Genomic DNA, 7,065 nt, shown 5'->3' on the forward strand with positions numbered 1-7,065 from the left:
CAACTGGAGGAGTTGCACATCATACAGGGTATTCGTACATGTTTCCACAGTTTTTATTTACTTTACTATATATATATATATATATATATACATTTTTCAGTTCCTGTTAACCCGTTACTTATTTACAGGGTATTCAATAGCCGCAAGCTGTCTTATGCAGGCCAAGCAATCAATCAATCAAATCTCCAGTCAGATCGCTAAGCTCTTGTCATAGTGATCAATTCCTTCTTAGCTCTTAATCCTTTTACAGGGTAACGCCTCGATAGTCGATCACACTCTCTTCTTTCTTTTATTTCCTGCGCTCAGCCGCCTGGCTACATGAAATAGTCGTGGCCTAGTTCCCTCTTAACACTCCACTTTGTTACAGGGTATTCGCATTGGGCATGCTCGCTTGGCTACACCTCTCCGCTCTGCTCTTCTGTCTATGACATTGCGTTTCTCTGTGGAGTCGCTTGTGCTGCTTTGTCTTACGCTAAATTTTCTTTTCGTTGCATAAGAGCGAATCAACTGCCACGCCCCCCTCCCCATTATTTTACAGCCCGCTAAAGACAAGTGAAAATATGTTGTTGCTGGTAGGTCTTTTATAACAACTGAAATCTCCCTCACCCTCACCCTCACTCCGCTCCCCCTCCCTCTGCCCTAGCTCCACTGACACTGACAGTGTCAGTTGTAGTCCACACCCCTCCTATTACACCAGCCCCCGTCCACTCCCCACCCTCCTCTCCCTCTCTTTCTCTCTCTCTCTCTCTCCATCTCTCTCTCTCCCTCTCTGACCTCATCAATGGCAATCGACGCTCATCTGCCTTCAGTCTTGAGTCGACTCGACTCAACTCGCCTCGCCTCGCCTCCATCCGAGTCGACTCGATCTCGCGTTCGCGTTTGCGTTTTTAATTAACGGCGCTTTTTTCTATTGCTTCATGAAATATTGCAAATGAAGTAATTATCAAAAAAAAAAAAAAAAAAGAAAAAAAAAAAACAATGAATAAAAGAAGAAACAGATGAGACCAAGCGACAAATTAAAAAAAAAAGAGATGAAAAAAACAAACATAAATGCCGAAGATGACCAAATTATATAAAACGACAGCAACAACAACAACAAAAACAATAGCAACAATAACAACAACTGAAGCTAACATAACTTCAGTTACGACGTAAGAAAAATTAACGGCATTTGATTCAGTTTTCAGCCAGAGTAGTTCGAGTTGTTTTGCTGTTATTGTTGTTTGAAGTTTGTTGTTGTTGTTGTTGTTGCTGTTGTTGTTGTTGCTGTTGTTGTTGTTGTTGCTGCATTGCTGAACGTTTTCCTTGGCGTGAAATGCGTTCATGGTCAAAGTGTCAAACGTGATGTAACGGCACTTTATTCACTGACCCTAAACGAATTTATAGGTAGAGAGTGAGAGCGAGAGGGAAAGAGATAGAAGGAGAATGAGAAAGAGACACAGTTCAAGGAAATGGGTAAAGTAGAGATTATCAGAGGCACGGAAAAAAGAGGGGAAAAAGAGAAGAAAGGAGGAAAGAGGCAGAAATAGTGAGAGAAAGAGAGAGATACAGACAGACAAGGAAGGAGAGAGGAAGAAAACAACAAAATAAAAAATAGAAAGAAAAAGGATGGAAGACAGAGGATAAATATTTCATCAATCTTCACAAGGGAGAAAAGAAGAAAAAAAAAGAAAAGAAAGAGAAAAAGGAAGAGATTGTGTGTGAGAGAGAGAGTGAGGGAATAAGAAGGAAAGAAAGCGGGGAAATACGAGAAAAATTAAAGTAAAAACAAAGAAAGAAAGCAGGCAATGTGAAATGCATGGGAGCGAAAAGTGGAGGACAGAGACAGATGGAGAAAGAAGGACAGAAAGAGGAACCAATAAAGTGTAAGAGAAGTAAATTGAAAGACTATGACACAGACTACGGTGGTAAAGGAGTATGATGAATAGAAAGAGGGAAGCGAGTAAAAGAATAATAACTAAGGGAGAATCACTCCCCTGAGTAATTGATAAAAAAAAAAAAAACCAGAGATCGAGACGGACCCCGAGAGATACAGCACAAACTATATACAATACCGATCGATATATATCTATCGAATATCATCGAAATTTTGTGCAATACCAAATGAAAACGAACTGAAAACGGGACAACAAAAGACAAGGGACGGACTATTCTGCAGTCGAATTACTTTTCAATTTGCTGTGATGTGCAACAGTTCGAATCAGTCGAATCATGAACGACTTGAACTACTTCGCATCAAGTAATCATAATTATGTAAAGATCCGTTATCTTCAATCATATCATTATGCAAACAACTTTAATTATGGCCGCCGTCATAAAAACGCTTGCAACACTGCTCGCAACAGCCGCCAAAAATATAAACAGTGTTGCAAAAGCGCGACAGATCGTTGAGCATATGAGCAGAGTCCAAAGTTCAAATGAAAAGTGCGCGAATTGATGGCGACATTTTGAAGTGGATATTCATAAGAATATACATATATATATAGGCCAGGATATGAAACTCCTCTATGACTAAGACGAAAACTCTATTTGATTTAGATTTTTAGGGATTTAGAATCTACGGAATATAAGAAGATTTCAAATAGGTTCAGGTAGTAGATCTCCAGATAATATTGAAAGTAACTGCATCTAGAGCCGACCTGCTCCACGCTACTCTTGTTATGCATATATCTATATAGGCATGCATTCTAATAACGCCTGAGCGAGCATCGTGCAGTCGTTGAGCCCCGCTGGCAATATTCTGGATGATCTTCGCTCGATCACAATTCCAAATTTGATTTTCACACATTTCGGTGAACTGCCGCCGCCGCCTCTACCGCCTCTCCGCAACACGCGATGCACGCACCGGCTCTTTATTTGCATACGAATACGCGTCGGGTATTCGCTTATTCGCTTATTCGCATTCGTATATTCATTTAGTACTCGTATATTTGTATTTGGGCTTTAGTAGCACTTTATTATTTATTCATTGTTAAGCTGAGCTTTAGTTGCTTTTGTTGTTGGCTGTTTTTTTTTTTTTTTTACTTTTTTATATTTTGTTTCTTGACACTTTCACTTTTCTCATTAAAATATGAGACCGGGCCGAGACTGGTTTTTTTTCAGCTGAGAGGCAATATTACAATGCGTTAACGATTATGCGAATGTGGATCTGACTATGACCCGATAACATATAAGGAGATATGTATTATCGTATGGATCACCACATATGTCCGTATCTCATGTCTATGTCTCTCTCTCTCTCTCTCTCTCTCTCTCTCTCTCTCTCTCTGCCCCTCAATCTGTCAATATCTGATCGGTATGTCTATCAATGCCTCTCTTTTAAGCTTCACATCTCTCTCAATCTCTTTCCTTCTTTCGCCCATCCTTTGCATTTCAATCTCATTTTATCTCTCCTTCTGTCTCTCTGCCTCTATAGCTGCTTTATGCCCACTATCTCCACTATACTATACTATAAACTTCAACACCTGATCTCTGCTTCCTCTCATCCTTTTCTCTCTCTCCCAAACTACGTTTCTCCTTCTTTCGCTCTATTTTGCTGTTATTACATCTCTATCTTTCTCAAATATTTCTCTATTTTTTTTTTCGTCTCTAATTATGATATCATTTTATCTCTCTTTTATCTCACTCACGCTTGCACTCTCTCTCTCTCTCTCTCTCTCTCTCTCTCTCTCTCTATGTCTTTCTCCAGCATTTATCTACCTTTTACGTCCCTATATAACCTCTCTCTCTCTCTCGACCTATCTCTTCTCCTCTCTCTCTCTCTCTCTCTCTTTGCATCTCTCTCTTTCTCCTTTGTTTACTTTTTACTTATTCGACTTTTTTCTTTCTTCGAGCTTATTTACCTGAGTATCTAGCTCACTTATAGGATATCTACTAGTCGTGCCAACACTACGAAATTATTTCATTTTCGAATTGTGTCAACCTTTATGAGTACTCAACAGCCCATCGATGCATTTCAACTCTTCGCTACGAAAATGAACAGAAACCTGTTTCCCATTTCGATCTGGCACTCGGTGAATTCTTCTTGTCTTCTGCTTCTTGTCGCATCTTCCGAAAATGCACTTTATTCGCCCTTCGCATACATATACATACACATCAGACACATGTATGTGTGTATGCCTCTGCATGAGCACACACACACACACATTGCCCAGCTCATAATTATGGAGAATTCCAGTCGTGCCTGCACTTTTTGGCAGTATTTATATACCCTGTGTCCAGTAGCCCAGTGGGGTATATTGATGGGAGCAGATGAAAATATATGTGATACCAAATTCATGATATATGTATATGTATATGAAGTAGATTACAGCTAGCTTTAGTTGTGTCTTTAGAAATCTGTGTGAGAGCCTGAAGATCCTTTCATATTTCGTTCTATATGCATAGCTCAAAGACTCTTGGAGTTAAGTGTATCATTTTTGGTATATAGATTCCCAAATAGAATACACATATGTAGAAGAAATTCTTTTTCGGAACCAACTTTAAGTGACCTTTGTAAATCTGTCAATTTTGCCATCTAGCGACTCTTTTGGGCCACTGATTACAGGGTATGCTTTGTTTGTTCCAGTAGATTCAATAAATTTCATTTTAGATCTTCAAGAACCGGTTTCTCGTCTCCCAGCCTCACGATAACGGTAAAGCTCTAGCAAGCATTGTGGTTGTATTTTCCCAACTTTTCATGTTATTTCGCCTGTTTTTGGAAAATGGAAAATGCATTTGCACGACATTTGGAGATCTTTTGTATTACACAATGGGTTTGCAAAACAAACGAAAGAGAGTGGGAGTGAGACAGCTAGAGGGAGAGGGAGAGAGGGAGAGAGATGGGACAAGCTGTTTTCTGTTGTTTGCCAACTCGAATCGAGCTTTGTGCCTCAAGACGAGGCTAAAATGGTAGCTGCAGCTGTGACAGCCTCACATTCAGGTATGTGTGTGTGTGTGTGTGTGTGCGAAAACGGGTCAACAACAGCCAAAACAGTTGCCACAAATTCATTTGTGGAACAGAAATCTGAAATTCCCCCCTCCCGCTTTATAGATGAGATTAATGAACGGAAAGTGAGTTTAAGCACCTTCATTAGCAGCTTTTACATTTGTCACGGTATTCACAGTGAGTGAATGAATGAATGCCCTTTGGGCGATTGATTGATCTGCGTTTGATGATGCGATGAAAATTTGTTCATTCATTAATTTTTAATCAATTTTTCATCTTTACTTGAATTGCTTGACTACCATTCATAGTTGTAGACATAGTAATAGCCAATTGCAATTAATTCATTCATTCAATTTCTCGATCTATTCATTCATAGTATTCATTTAGTTATGATGTATATGAATTTATTAGTTTATTCATTTTACTTTCCCATTCATTTTGATATTCATTTAAGCACATACATATTTCATTTGTGTCACGACTTGCTCTTCTTTTCTCTTCTTCCTTGGTTGATTCATTATTCATTCATTCATATATATTACTCAAGAGTTCATTTACTTTTTATTTTTTGTGAGTTTAATTTTTCTCAATTTTTACTTATTGATCATTCATTTTTTCATACATGCTGAAATTCATATATTCACAGTAAGTATCGAAATATTCATTGGCTTCTTTCTTTTAAATGAATATTTCATTTAATTATTTATATTTGTAGCATTCATATTTATTGCCGAGTTCTATTCATTTTTATTGTTCTTCATGCGTTTACATATATTTATTTGAACTAGTTCTTTCATTCATTCATTCATTTTAAGTGTTCACTTCGCTGCAACTTCCTTCCGACTATTCACTTGTTCACTTCCTTGAGTATTCAAATTATTCACTTATTTTATCATTTGTTCAATCGCATTTGAATTCACTTTTTTAAGTTTTACTCTTTCTTTTTTCTTTCCCATTTCATTTTTGTCTGTTTTTTTCTTTTTTTTTTTGCGGCCAACTTTTGCAACAGCAGCATAACATAAAATAGCAACAACAACTACAACAATAGCGACAACGACATTCGTTTGTTAACAAAATGCTTATTACAACATCGCCGATGACGCAGGGCTTTTTCTTCCACTGTCCAGCAGAGACGGCAGCAGCAGCGTCGTCGTCGTCGCTCTCTCTTTGGAGCGCTCTCTTTTGTATTGGTGTACTCAGTCACTCTCGCTCTCGCTCTCATTTGCTTTGTGTGGCTTGTGTGTGTGCGTGTGTTGTCTCTGCTGCAGCACTTTCGTTGCGCTTGCTCAAGCTAACGGTAAAAATTTTGCACTGCCTGTGCTCACTTGCGCTTTCAAGCAGTCGGCTGCGGCTGCGCTGCTGACGTTAACGCTTGAGCCTATGCTGACTGAGATTAGCGCAGTTATTGTTACTACGTTTTGGGCTCTCGCGCTGCCGCAGCCGTTGCTGCTGCTGCTGCTGCTGCTGCTGCCGCCGCTGCTACTGCGACTTTTTGGGCTGCGTTTTTGAAATTGTTAGCATATTTTTACAGCTGGCCAAGACGCGCAGCCGCAATTCGTTGACGTGCGTTCATGCCAAGCGGTCGTCGCTTGTCGCAGCTCCCAAAGCTAACCAAAATCATACGGCCGCCGAGTGTAAAGCCCGATACGCACTTCCCTCCCACCACCACCAACGCGGCAGCCTTAAAGCCCGCCGTCTCGCTCGCACCACGGCTCGCGTGTGCCCAACGAAAGTAAAAGTGACAACAGCAGAAAGAAAGAAACAAAATTAACAACAACAACAGAAATTATCGAAAAAGAAATACGAAAGAAACAACAGAAAATCAGCGACTGAGAAATTCTAACGGTTTTTAAAAAGCAAAGCGGCACTCGAGCAGCGCTTATTACACAACTGCCACCCGAAAGTGAAGAAGAGCAAGGCAAAAGTAAAATCAAAATCAAAATCAAAAGCAGAAGCCAAGTTCGAAGCCGAAGAGTTGAGTTTTTTTTATGTGCTTTCTTGTGTGATAATTAAAGCTCGGTATATTTTTTTTCTTTTTCATTCGCTGCGTGAAAATGACTTAAGCAAAGTGTTTGCAAAGAAATTTACCAAAAAAAAATATATATACATATAAAAAATAAATAAAAGATCATAATAAA

This window comes from Drosophila mojavensis, unplaced genomic scaffold, assembly GCF_018153725.1.
Source record: "Drosophila mojavensis isolate 15081-1352.22 unplaced genomic scaffold, ASM1815372v1 contig_136, whole genome shotgun sequence".
Classification (NCBI taxonomy): domain Eukaryota; kingdom Metazoa; phylum Arthropoda; class Insecta; order Diptera; family Drosophilidae; genus Drosophila; species Drosophila mojavensis.